Consider the following 13,584-nt stretch of genomic DNA (forward strand, 5'->3'; position numbering starts at 1 on the left):
GTGCGAGGGACCCAGTGGGAAATAACTGAATCATGGGGGCAGATTCCCCCATGTTGCTCTCATGGTAGTGAATAAGTCTCACAAAATCTGATGGTCTTATAAAGGGTTTCCCTTTTCGCTTGGCTCTCATTCTCTCATCTGCTGCCATGTAAAACATGTCTTTCACCTTCCACCATGAATTGTGAGGCCTCCCTAGCCACGTGAAACTGTGATTCCATTAGACTTCTTTTTCAGAACAGACTAATACAGAGAGATTCTGGGAAAAGCAGCACCAGCGTAGCCACTGTGATTTCTGGTAACACTCACCAGTGAACTGGAAGGGAGAACACGGACGTGGAACACCACCTGCCTGAGAGGCTGTGCATACAGCATTAGAGGTGCTACAATCAATTGCTTCCATCCAAAAATAACACCTTTAACAGTAATGAGTTTCCACACAGGATTTTGGGCAAGTTACTTAATGATTGACAGGGGATTGCTAAAGTGAGGAAAGCGCCAAACCAGCCCTCTCCAATCCTCCTTGTGAAGAAAGGCTGGGTCACATTTTTTTTTAATATTCCTGACGACACCTACAACGGCACTGAAACATTAATATGATGATTGATGCCTGTGAACATTTAAATCCTAAGCCACTGTAACTAATGTGGATCTCTAGTGCTGCTGAGGCTACGTCTGAGTTATTTCTGGTTTGGAAATAGACGTGGCTGAAGTACCTCTGACTTTTTAGGTAAAGCCAAAAAGAGTCAGCAGACTAGATGCCCTCAGATGAATTGATTGTAATAAACTGTCCTAAGATACGAAACTTTAGCTTGGTGCTAAATCCAAACTACAGTGCTCTTTGTGATTGCCACACAGTTTATTAAAAGCCATTGCTGAACAAAGGGTTCCCCAATTCTCAAACCAATCTCGATATATGCTATATTTTTAAATAAAGCTTGACTGTGACCTTCAAGTGTTTCTTGTTTATGGTCACTATGTCGGAAGACATGCCTCCTCCTCTATACTTACAAATCTCTGGTGCAAAAACTCCAAGTGTGTCTTGGTGTCACCTGGATTTTCCTAAAAGACTATCAACAGGGTGAGGCTCCGGAAAGAGAAGAAAATGGGGGCACAAGAGCATAAAAATTATATAAGGACAAAAGAAAAGGAGAGAGAAGATATATTCCTTCAGCTACAGCCAATTCCTTAGAATATTAATGATGGATTCTATAAAAAGAACTGAATCACTTTAGTTTGCTAACTGAAGCAGGAATTAGCAACCTTTTGGTAAAGGGTCAGGCAGTAAGTATTTTAAGCTTCACAGGCATCAAATGCTCTCTGTTCCAACTGTTCAACTCTAATGGCAAAGCAGCCATAAAAATATATAAAGGGACATACGTGACTATGTGCCAATAATACTTTATTTACAAAAACAGGCACAGTACATAACATTTTATATGTTAAAAAAACCACTATATACTCCTGGCTTTTCAAATGAAACTAATAAAACAATTCTAAGAGACAGCACAGAATACAGACCCATTCAGTGTATCCTAAAATAAAACTGAAATACTTTGCGGCCAACCACTGTATAAATTTAGATATGACCTATGGAGTAAATTCTGGTGGGACTCATTAATTTATGCTTCTGTTATCCCCTCGTCAACACAACACACAAAAACAGCACCCTCTTCCACTTAAAAAAACAAAAGTAGAAATTAAGCAATTATATACAATGAAAATATACTCCACACATTATGTACCACAAAAATCACTCTCTACCTAAAATCCTATAAATCTCAACAAGCCAACATGAATAAACACATAATCTCCACAGAGAGGGCACCCATTAAGTCTGTAATCTCTCAAATAATCCAAAAAACCAAAGCAAAAGCATTGCTAACAGGATAAAAAGCAAAGCCAAGATTCTGGCAGACTCAGTGCTAGGGAGACAAAACTGGAGTATAGAAAGCACCAAAGGGCCTGGTACAGTGGCTCATGCCTGTAATCCCAACACTTTGGGAGGCCGAGGCAGGCAGATCATCTGAGGTCAGGAGTTTGAGACCAGCCTGGCCAATATGGTGAAACCCCATCTCTACTAAAAATACAAAAATTAGCCGGGTTTGGTAGCACATGCCTGTAGTCCCAGCTACTCAGGAGGCTAAGGCAGGAGAATCACTTGAAGCCAGGTGGCAGAGGTTGCAGTTAGCCAAGATCATGCCACTGCACTCCAGCCTGGGCAACAGAGCAAGACCCCATCTCCAAAAAAAAAAAAAAGAAAGAAAGAAAGAAAGAAAAGAAAGCAACAAAGAGCAGAGGTCTGTGTAAACACCCTCGTCATTCAGTCAAGACCTCTGAAGACAGACCAGCCTGCACTTAAAGCGGATATGCTCATAATAAAAAATATTGAATCATCTCTGGAGATGGTGGTACCATTTAAAGCCTCAACAAGTTTTCATATACATATCTGGTATACAACTAGAAAAAAAAGCAAGCTGGCCAAGAAATTGGATACAGAAACCAAAATAAGGAGGAGGACAACAGAAATAGGCCCATATATGAACCAGATTTTAGAATAATCAGAAACTAAAATAATTTTGATTAATATGCTCTATAAATTAGACTAAAATAGAGAATTTCTCAGAAATCTGAAATCTATAAAAGAAAAAAATGCACTGTCCACAAAACAATAGAAGTCCTAATTAAATATTGGTTTTAATAGGTCAAAGATGCATTGAAATCTCTAGAGTGTTCACCAATAGAATGAATGAATGCACAAAGAGCAGGGTAATGGGGCAAGAAGTAGCAAAAAATTTAAGTAATCTTAAAGGAGAGCAAGAAAGGAGGCAAAATAGGACAAAGAGCAGTTGGAACAATAGAAAACAAATAAGATGACAGATTTAAATCTAAATATATTAGTATGACACTGAATGAACAAAAAGCTCGAATTGAAAAACAAAAATTATCCAACTAACTTTTTTTTTAATTCTAAGTTGCTTGTAAGACATGTCTTACATATCAGAACATAAAAACATTTTTTGAAAGATGAAAAAGAAACACTATGTGGACACTGGCCAAAAGAAGTCTGGTGTAACTTTACTTATATTAGACAAAGTAGCTTTTAAGACCAAAAGAATTAGAAATAAAGAGGAATATTTCATAAAAATAATAGATACACGTCAGCAAGACGTAACAATCCCACATTTGAATAACATAGCCAGAATATATAAAGCAAAAATGAATAGTACTAAAAGGGGATAACAACAATTCCAGCAGCAAACAGAAAAAGCAATATAAAAAAAAAGTATAGTATAGAGAGAGGAGTTAAACCACACAATTAACTAATTAATTAAATGTGTGCACTAGAAAACAAAGAAAATCTGAAAATCAGTATCTAAGCTTCTGCAGTGGATACTATGGTGTGCTGTGCAGATCACCCTCCAGGACTAAGGCATTCATTCCCCAAGCTGCAGGGAGTGATGGCTCACACCTGTGTCTCTCTCTAAGCAGCTGCATCCAATGACTGGTCAAGGTGACTGAACAAAGGTCTACACCACTTCCTGAAGGGCTGTTCTGGCTGCAGAATGCCCCCAGGGGACTGGCTGCAACCTCTACTGCAACCATATTGCAGTTCAGGTTCTTCTATCCAGTCTTGCTTCCTTCATGGTGCTCTTCCCAAAAGCATTATACAATAAACACCATATATGCAGATCTCCATCTCTGAATCTTTCCTGGAGAATTCAGCTAAATGACAGCTGCTACTAAAGTGGACCAGAAAGCAGACTCAAACATGGGAATTTGCAGCTCCATCATTGGTTGGCAATGAGGAGTCCCATTACTGATGGTAGGTGGAAGTATGGATAGCCCCCCGCATAAGCAGTAGTGCAATTATTAAAACTTTCACCAACCACGAAGTGGGCACAGGATACCAACTGAAGGAAATTTATTGGGAGGTGAAATATCTCAGGCATCTGAAAGGCTGACAGGAAGTAGTAATTATAAGGACTACAGAATCAGCTTTTGCTGGGGGCTACCGACGAATTGTGGGGAGAGGGAATTAAAAACTGAGAATCATTTGAGGTGACATGTGAAAGGTTAAAAAGCCTCTGTGGAGAACGGAAAGAGATTCTCATCTTCCTCACAGTTAGAAAGCAGAAAGAGCTGAGAATCAGGCCAAGGATTTAATTATCAGGGCAACAAATTGCCAAAAAACCCTGAATACCTAACATTGAATACTCAATCCTGGCAAATCTGCTATTCCAAGCACAGGATCCTGTCTGGGAAGAACCAAGACTGAGACTTTACATAGGGACATGTGGGTCGACAGGCTTGAAAATCTTGAAACCCCAGATCACCTTAAACTCTCTGGGCCTGCAGAAGAGGCCCACTCCTCCTTCACCTGAAGACAATACAGATGCTTCTACCTCATAGGATACACAGGCCCCATCAGTATTTATCACCTCTTGGCCACCGGACTAGTAACCAGGATCAAGGGAAGGAAGCCCAAGGAAAGCTTCCACAGTGCTCGTAATGTCCTACATTTTCACCTGGTGTGTGGTCACATGGGGGGTTCCCTTCTAAAATTGTATTGAGCTGAGGAGTATGCATCAAGCCCAGGCGGTGGTGGAAAGGCTGGAGGACACACCTCAACATGTGGAATCCCAATGCCGGCCAGCCAGGGCCAAATCCATATCCCCCCACCATAGGGTACCCTGGAGGTTCCAATCCTGCCTACCCACCACCTATCAATACACCCTTTCCCCAAGGCCCCTTTCTTCCTCTCCCAGGGCAATCCAGCTTTCCCCCCAGGTGGGCCCCCTCATCCTGTGCCACAGCCAGGGTATCCAGGATGCCAATCCTCGGGTCCCTACCCTCCTCCATACCCACCACCTGCCCCTGGATGCCTCCTGTGAATCCCTTGGCTCCTGGCATGTTCGGACTAGGAGTGATAGAGGACAAGAAGATGCAGATGAAAATGAAGAAAGCTCACAAAAAGATGCACAAGCACCACGAGCATGGCAAGCATTCCTCCTCCTCTTCCATCAGTGACTCTGACTGAATACAGGCCCTGGACCTTTCCCTCAAGTCTCACCAGTTCTGTTCTCCCATCGAGCTTCAGATGCCATATTGTACCAGGGGGAAGTAGCCCTTGTGCTCCCCACCCCTACCCCCACCTGAGCCTAACCCTGCTGTTCAGCCCTGAGTGGCTAGGGAAAATGGGAAGAGGATTGCCATGGCATGACCATCTTCTTGCTGCTTGGATAGATCATACAGCTAATGAGTTAAGCAGGGGAGCTATTTTTTGATGATAAACTAAATGTTGAAAACAAATTTGAAAAAAAATTGCTGAGCTGTACACTTAAATATGTAATGTACTATTTGTTTGTTGCACTTCGATAAAAAATTTCTTAAAAAAGCAATTATATCCAATCCACATTTTCAAAGAAAAGTGCTTTATTAAGAAACTTCACAGTATCTTATCATATTGGTATTCACATACATTAATTCTTTCTCTATCTTTGTCACTGTATCTACATAGTAGGCAAAGACCACACCAGTCAAAAACTTTTCTTTATTAGAAATGTTAACTGTCAAGAAACTAATGAAACTTCAATATTATACAGTAAATGACTAATAAAACAAATATAATTACATTACAGAAATTTATATTTCTACATAGCTTGAACACTAAAGTAGATACCATTTATATACTACTATGTGCCAAGTACCGGGCCAAGTACCTTATATACCTCATATAATTCTCATGATAATCTTCATGTATTAATTGACCAAACAAATACATCTGCCAGGCCTTGTGTTAGATGCTAGAGATTTAGTGGTACACAAAAAGTCCAAGTCCCACCCCCAGTGGTTCTATTACTGTACCCAAGAGAAAAGTGAGGCTTATTCAGGTTACCAGTGGCACTCATGGTCACTGTGGCAGACTCTGTAGACTGACCAACCCCACGTCCATTCCCAAACTCTCCCTTGCATGCCTCTACCTCAGACACTAAAAAGCTAATTACTCATCTGCCAGCCAGTCTTTCAGCTGGACTTAACCACATAACCTGGACTTGGCCAAAGACATAAGCAAAATTATCTTGTCCTGATAAAAGCTGCCTTTGCCCTTCCCTCCTTTCTCCCAGCCCACCATGTGGATATGATGCCTCAAGCTAAAGCAGCCAGGTTTTTTTATGAGAAAAAGTTCAAAGAATCACAGAGATTCCAGCCCTGGCATCGCTGAACATTACTATAATTACTGTCACTGAAAAAGATTTCTCATTATGTGAGAAAAATAAACCCCTTTGTAGTTTTGCCACTGTTATTACTTAAAGCTAAATCCATTCCTAACAGATACGTCACACAGCTAGCAAGTGGGGAACCAAGATTTAAACTTAAATCCAGCTCTCGACAAAGCATCAAACTGGGTAACTTTTCTATGAACATTTACTCCAAACTGTAAATAATACATTTTCCACAAATAAGTGCTTATTCCAAAGCCAGACAGATAATTTACAGAAACATCAAGAAGTCACCTGAGAACTCTATTCTTGTGCATCTTTTACTTGGTTGCTGCACTAAATAAGCTTGTGATAACCCTTTCCTGACTTAAATACAGCTTTGTAGACATTGGTCTATAAGCAATAATGCCCTTTGAGCTTCTCAGAAGCATTAAGCTTAGCTTTAGAATTAATAACATTAAACTTTCCAATTTTCCTAGAATATAGTAATGGATAAGAGTCTGACTCACTTTCAATTAATAAATTATTAACTTTATCTTAATCATCATACTAAGACTAAAATCTGCGAAGAAAAATGTCTTCTGGTAGCAGGAACAATAACAGAAGATATATTTATGGATAACCTTTTATTAAAAGAAATATCTCAGACCACTGGAAGAAAATTACTTATCTTCCTTAAATACAGATTAATAAATGTCTTCTATTTATTAAATTATAATTAATATAAATCATAATACATTTAAAATAGTAGTGCATATTCGGGTTAAATTTCTTTTTGAGATGGAGTCTCACTCACCAAGGCTGGAGTGCAGTGGCGCAATCTCAGCTCACTGCAACTTCCGCCTCCTGGGTTCAAGCGATTCTCCTGCCTCAGCCTCCCAAGTAGCTGGGATTACAGATGTGCACCACCACACCTGGCTAATTTTTGTATTTTGTTGTAGTGGAAATGGGGTTTCACCATGTTGGCCAGGCTGGTCTCGAACACCTGACCTCAGGTGATCCGGCCACCTCGGCCTCCCAAAGTGCTGGGATCACAGGCATGAGCCACCACGCCTGGCCTATATTCAGGTTAAATTTCAAAGACAAATTAAAATTTGATTTAAGAAGTCAATATTTGCTCTCTATTTACATTAAACAGTTCAAGGCAATGGGGGATATATGGTTAAATGGGTATTTTCTAGAATCCTCTAGAATAAGCATCCATAATACATTCCTTTTAAATCATGTGTACATGACAAAACAGTATGTATACTCTTGTGGAGAGTCAAGGGTTGATTCCACAAATGCATTTAAAATGTTTCACCTGTGCTAGGCCCTAGGGGAAGGTGACAACTCCCTGTTTTTTTTTAGTCTACTGAAAGGTACTTACATGTCAGTTATTGTAAATATATGCCCAAGTGCCCTAGCAATTCAGAATTTTTTTAATAAAATAGAAATACAGATGGTGACAAGCCAGAAAAGCTTCCCACTAAACCTTCCCAAAAAAAACTCCTTTTGTCTTCCCCCTTCTTCCAGCTACTCTCCACTGTCAATATCAAATATCAATATCTTCGTCTCACACCAAAGTGGCTACTATTAAAAAGTCAAAAGGCTATTATTAAAAAGTCAAAAAATAACAGGTGCTGGCAAGGTTGTAGAGAAAAAGGAACACTTATACACTGTTGGTGGAAGTGTAATTAGTTCAACGACTGTGGAAAACAGTGTGGCGATTCTTCAAACCTAAAAACAAAAATACCATTCAACCCAGCAATCCCATTACTGGTTATATACCCAAAGGAATATAAATTGTTCTATCATAAAGACACATGCACCTGTATGTTCACCGCAGCACTATTCACAACAGCAAAGACACAGAATCAACCTAAATGGCCATTATTGGTAGACTGGATAAAGAAAATGTAGTAAATATACATCATGGAATACCATGCAGTCATAAAAAAGAAGGAGATTATGTCCTTTGTGGGAATATGGATGGAGTTGGAGGCCCTTGACCTTAGAAAACTGATTGAGGAACAGAAAACCAAATACCACTTGTTCTCCCCTGTAAGTGGGACCTAAATGATGAGAACACATGGACACATAGAGGGAAACAACAGACACATAGAGGGAAACAACAGACACTGGGGCCTATTGGAGGGTGAAGGGTGGGAGGAGGGAGAGAATCAGAAAAAATAACTAATGGGTACTAGGCTTAATACCCAGGTGACAAAATAATGTATACAACAACCCCCCATGAAACAAGTTTACCTATATAAGAAACCTACCATGTGCCCCGACCTTAAAAAAAAAAAAAAGAAAAAGAAAATGCAAAAAGCTAGAAATTCCAGAAGACAAAAAAAATTAAATTTAACTTAAAAATAAAAAATAGAGTCTTCATCTCAAGTTCAACCTCTCTCCTAAACATCTCCATCCGGATTTCCAATAAAGTTCATAAAACTCAGTATCCAAAAGTGATTTTGTATTCTGAGACTTTGCTGAAGTTGCTTATCAGCTTAAGAAGCTTTTGGGCTGAGACTATGGGGTTTTCTAGATATAAAATCATGTCATCTGCAAACAAAGATAATTTGACTTCCTCTCTTCCTATTTGAATACCCTTTATTTCCTTCTCTTGCCTGATTGCCCTGGCCAGAACTTCCAATACTATGTTGAATAGGAACGGTGAGAGAGGGCTTCCTTGCCTTGTGCCAGTTTTCCAGGGGAATGCTTCAGCTTTTGCCCATTCAATATGATATTGGCTGTCATATATGGCTTTTTTGTCATATATGGATTTATCATATATGGCTCTTATTTTGAGGTATGTTCCTTCAATACCTAGTTGATTGAGAGTTTTTAACATGAAGGGATACTGAATTTTATCAAAGGCCTTTTCTGCATCTCTTAAGATAATCATTTAGTTCTGTTTATGTTATAGGTTACATTTATTGATTTGCATATGTTGAACCAATCTTGCATCCCAGGGATGAAGCCAACTTGATCATGGTGGATAAGCTTTTTGATATGCTGCTGTATTCGGTTTGCCAGTATTTCACTGAGGATTTTTGCATTGATGTTCATCGGGCATATTGGCCTGAAGTTTTCTTTTTTTGTTTTATTTATGCCAGGTTTTGGTATCAGGATGATGCTGGCCTCGTAAAATAAAGTTAGGGAAGAGTCCCTCCTTTTCAATTGTTTGGAATAGTTTCAGTAGAAATGGTACCAGCTCCTTTTTGTACCTCCCATAGATTTCAGCTGTATATCTTGTCTGGTCCTGGGCTTTTTTTGGTTAGTAGGCTATTTATATTACTGCCTCAATTTCAGAACTCGTTATTGGTCTATTTAGGGATTAACTGCTTCCTGGTTCAGTCTTGGGAGGGTGTGTGCATCCAGCAACTTACCCATTTCTTCTAGATTTTCTAGTTTATGTGCATAGAGGTGTTTACAGTATTCTCTGATGGTTGTTTGTATTTCTGTGGAGTCAGTGGTGATATTCCCCTTATTATTTCTGATTGTGTCTATTTGATTCTTCTGTTTTCTTCTTTATTAGTTTAGCTACCAGTCTATTTTATTAGTTTAAAAAAAAAAAAAACCGCTCCTGGATTCATTGATTTTTTGAGGAGTTTTTCATGTCTCTGTCTTCTTCAGGTCTGCTCTGATCTTGGTTATTTCTTGTCTTCTGCTAGCTTTGGGGTTTGTTTGCTCTTGGTTATCTAGTTCTCTTAGTTGTGATGTTAGGTTGTCAATTTGAGATCTTTCTAGCTTTTTGATGTGGGCACTTATTGCTATAAATTTCATTCTTAACACTGCTTTAGCTGAGTCCCAGAGATTCTCACATGTTGTCTCTGTTCTCATTAGTTTCAAAGGACTTCTTTATTTCTGCCTTAATTTCATTATTTACCCAGGAGTCATTCAGGAGCAGACTGTTCAATTTCCATGTAGTTGTGGTTTTGAGTGTGTTTCTTAATCTTGAATTGTAATTTGACTAGACTGTGATCTAAGAGACTGTTTATTATGATTTCAGTTCTTTTGCATTTGCTGAGAAGTACTACACATCCTCCCCTCAAATTGCCTCCAACTATTTCCACTTCAGCTGGTAAATACCACCATCTACCTGGTCCCTACCAAAGAAACCTTGGAGTAATCTTTCATTCAACCCTATCTCACCCATATCTAATCAATTTCCACATCACACCAATAAATTAAAAAGCAAACAGCAGAAATAGAGAAAATAGAAAACAAAGACAGATTCAACAAAACCAAAAGCTGGTTCTTTAAAAAAAAATTAACAAAAATAGACAAATCTATGGTGAGACTAAAAAAGGGAGAAAGCAAAAATAAATTAAAAATTACAGAGCAGCATAACTACAAATCCAGCCAAATAAGAAATGTGGGGGGAAGAAAGGAAGAATATAAAAAAAAAATTTTACATCAGTAAATCTGAAAACATAAGATAAAATGAACAACTTCCTGAAAAAAGTATGTATGTGTATTTGTACATATAAAAAATTAATTCTAAAATATGAAAAAAGGGGGCCAGAAATAGCCAAGAAATTTTTGAAAACCCTTACCAAGGTAAAGGGCCTTTCCTAAATAGAGATCCAAGCTTATTGAAAGGGCAATTGAAGCAGGAAAAGACAGGGAGAACATTGGAACTACTATGCAGGAAAAATCTTTGAGACAAGTGGCATTACAAGCAAGTGGATGAAGTATAGACTATTCGATCAATGGTATCAGGATAGCTGGTTATCAATTATTTTGAATCAATAAATACATACACACGTACACACACAGAAACAAAGGATTACCACCTTGTACTATACAGAGCAGATTAAAGAACTAAATATGAAAAGCAGAACTTTACAACTTTTTGAAGAAAATACACAAGTATTTCTTCACAACATCTAGGTAAAGAAAAATACACTTCAGGACAAGTATTACAAACTATAAAAAAACGACTAACAAATTCAATTACATTAAAATTAGAAATATCTGTTCATCAAGAGAGGTAATTTAAAAAGTACAAAGAAAAGTCACAGATCAATAAAAAGAATATGTACAATGCATACAACTTAGAATTCATATCTAGGATTTATGAAAAATATCAATACGCAAAAGTCAACCTAATTTTTTTTAACTGGCAGAAGACATTAACAAGTAATTTGTAGAAGAGCGTATGAAAATATTCTCAATCTCATCACAAATCAGGGAGATGCAAATTAAACAACAGGATACCACTTCATACTTATCAGATGGGCTAAAAAAATTAAATTCTGTCAAAATAAAACAAGGATATGGGACAGCTGGAACTCACATATACTACAGGCAGAAATATTTGAAGGACAACATCCCTACAACCCACCAATTCTTCTCCTAGTATATACTCCAAAAAAACTCTAACATGTGCACAAAGCCATACAAAAATGTTCAGAACAGCACAGTTTGTAATAGCCACATAGTGAAAAGAGCATTTCACTTCTGCCAGGACCCAGCGGGATTAAAGGCCTAGGACCCCTTGATGTGTTAGTTTCCCTGTTTGATCTACTGAGTTAGAAAAAAAATATTTTGTAAACTCAAGTGTTGATGTTACTACTTGTTTGAAAACACTCTAAAAAATATATAAATGATATGAATACCTCAAAGTATGAAATAAAAGCAAATGCACTAAACAAAGTACTATATAAAACTCATGACCACCTCTTTACTGTTTATCTAATAGGAAGCATAGCAAAATCCTTCTACTAGTCTAGAAAAGCCAAGATTCTAAGAAGATTATAACAAATTCCATTTGTTGGAAATAAAACAAAAAAAGTTATCATCCTTCTCTTCCAGGGCCACTCTCCTAATAACGGTAGAAATAAAAAAGAAACAAACCATTCCTAGGAAAAGTTACTAAATTTCTCAATTTGTAATTCCATTAACAATTACTTAATTACAGATACATTTGAATTTATAAGAATGCAAAAAAATGATCTAGTACCAGAATGAGTCACAGATTTTAAAATTCAGAGTTACAAGGGACTTTAGAGAGTATCCTCTAAATACACAGAGAAGCATGTCTTCTCTATAATATCTGATTCATTCTGTTCAATTTTATTTAGTAAAACTGTATTTTTATTCTAGAAGTCCATAAAACAGTATACTCTTAATAAATATTCATTTTATTAAAGCTTAAGTCATCCAAAAGCATTAAAGAAAAATACTGGCATAAAAATTCCACCTCTCTGCCAGTTTAGGTTGGTTTACTTGTTGTGTGAGAAAATATCAGGGGTATAGATTTAAGAAGATGGAGGCATGCTGAAATTTAGAGGAGTCTCTAAAAGTCTGTTGTTTGTTGCAACTGACTGAAAACTGACAACATGTTCCCAGATGAATGCTTTAATATGTACTAAATGATAAGTTTTCACAGTGGATTTTGATGGCAACTCTGATAGTGTTAGGAAGATAAAATGGGGTAAATTTTATACATCTTCAAGAACAGAAAACTTAATGTTGCGGTAATATTTTCATTAAAATACTTCTGTTTCATGTGTTTCAAATAAAATGCAAGCATTTTTCAAAATAAAATTACTCAAAGTATAGGAAAGAATTATTCAAGATGTTGCATTCTTAACATTTGCCTATATGGCAATACAAATTAAATAATTAAGTAGCCACAAAATAATGACCTTCCTCTCTTTTTAAAAATATCATTGAAACCTGCAGATAAGTTTAACTTTTTAATCAATTAATACACAAATTCTTTATTCACATCCAACAGCTTCTTGTGATTAAATGCTGTTTTGATTCATAATGATTACAATTTATAGGTTTTTAAAGTTTATCACTTGAGCTTGGTAGCTATTCTGAGTTTAATACTAAAAATAAAGCAGCCCCAGAAGGAATGAATAAAATAACTTTAAGCTGTTTGTCCCAAAAGAACAAATACTTTGAAAACATATTCTAAAACATAAAATTTGCCTTCATCTTAAAAGCCCTTAACATTAATCCAAATGTTTAATGAGGCCTGTAAGTGGGTCATGACATATTTGTTCAACCCAGGCCGAAAATTTGTATACAAATTGTTCCTTAGAATTTTCAACCAAAAGTTATAAATACCAAAAGAAGGATTAATAATGGAAAGTCTGACCTAACACTAGCCTGACTACTATGATCTTCTACTTAGTAGTATCCTACTGCTTACTGTTCATATCACTCAGAGTTAGAACGAATCTTTAGTTCTTTTAACTCGAAAGATGCAAATAAATATGAACTTTTTCTCTCAATTGTGCTTTAAATATAACTTATCTAATTGTAAGATGTCAGTTCATACAACTAGGGACTTATGACATGAAAATTAAACAAAAATAACAACGTTTTTAAAAAATCCTTTCAAATAGCATTCTTTTCC

At 37.1% G+C, this 13,584-nt stretch overlaps 1 protein-coding gene and 1 pseudogene across 2 annotated transcripts in view; one reads left to right on the forward strand and one right to left on the reverse strand.

Annotated features, from left to right (window-relative positions):
• The window catches only part of NEK7 (NIMA related kinase 7), a 165,214-nt gene that overhangs the window by 119,429 nt on the left and 32,201 nt on the right, over positions 1–13,584 (reverse strand). The gene's annotated exons all lie outside the window — the stretch shown is intronic.
• LOC107969666 (proline-rich protein 13-like) lies at positions 4,582–5,038 on the forward strand (annotated as a pseudogene).

The sequence above is a fragment of the Pan troglodytes genome, chromosome 1 (assembly GCF_028858775.2).
Source record: "Pan troglodytes isolate AG18354 chromosome 1, NHGRI_mPanTro3-v2.0_pri, whole genome shotgun sequence".
In the NCBI taxonomy this organism is placed as follows: Eukaryota; Metazoa; Chordata; class Mammalia; order Primates; family Hominidae; genus Pan; species Pan troglodytes.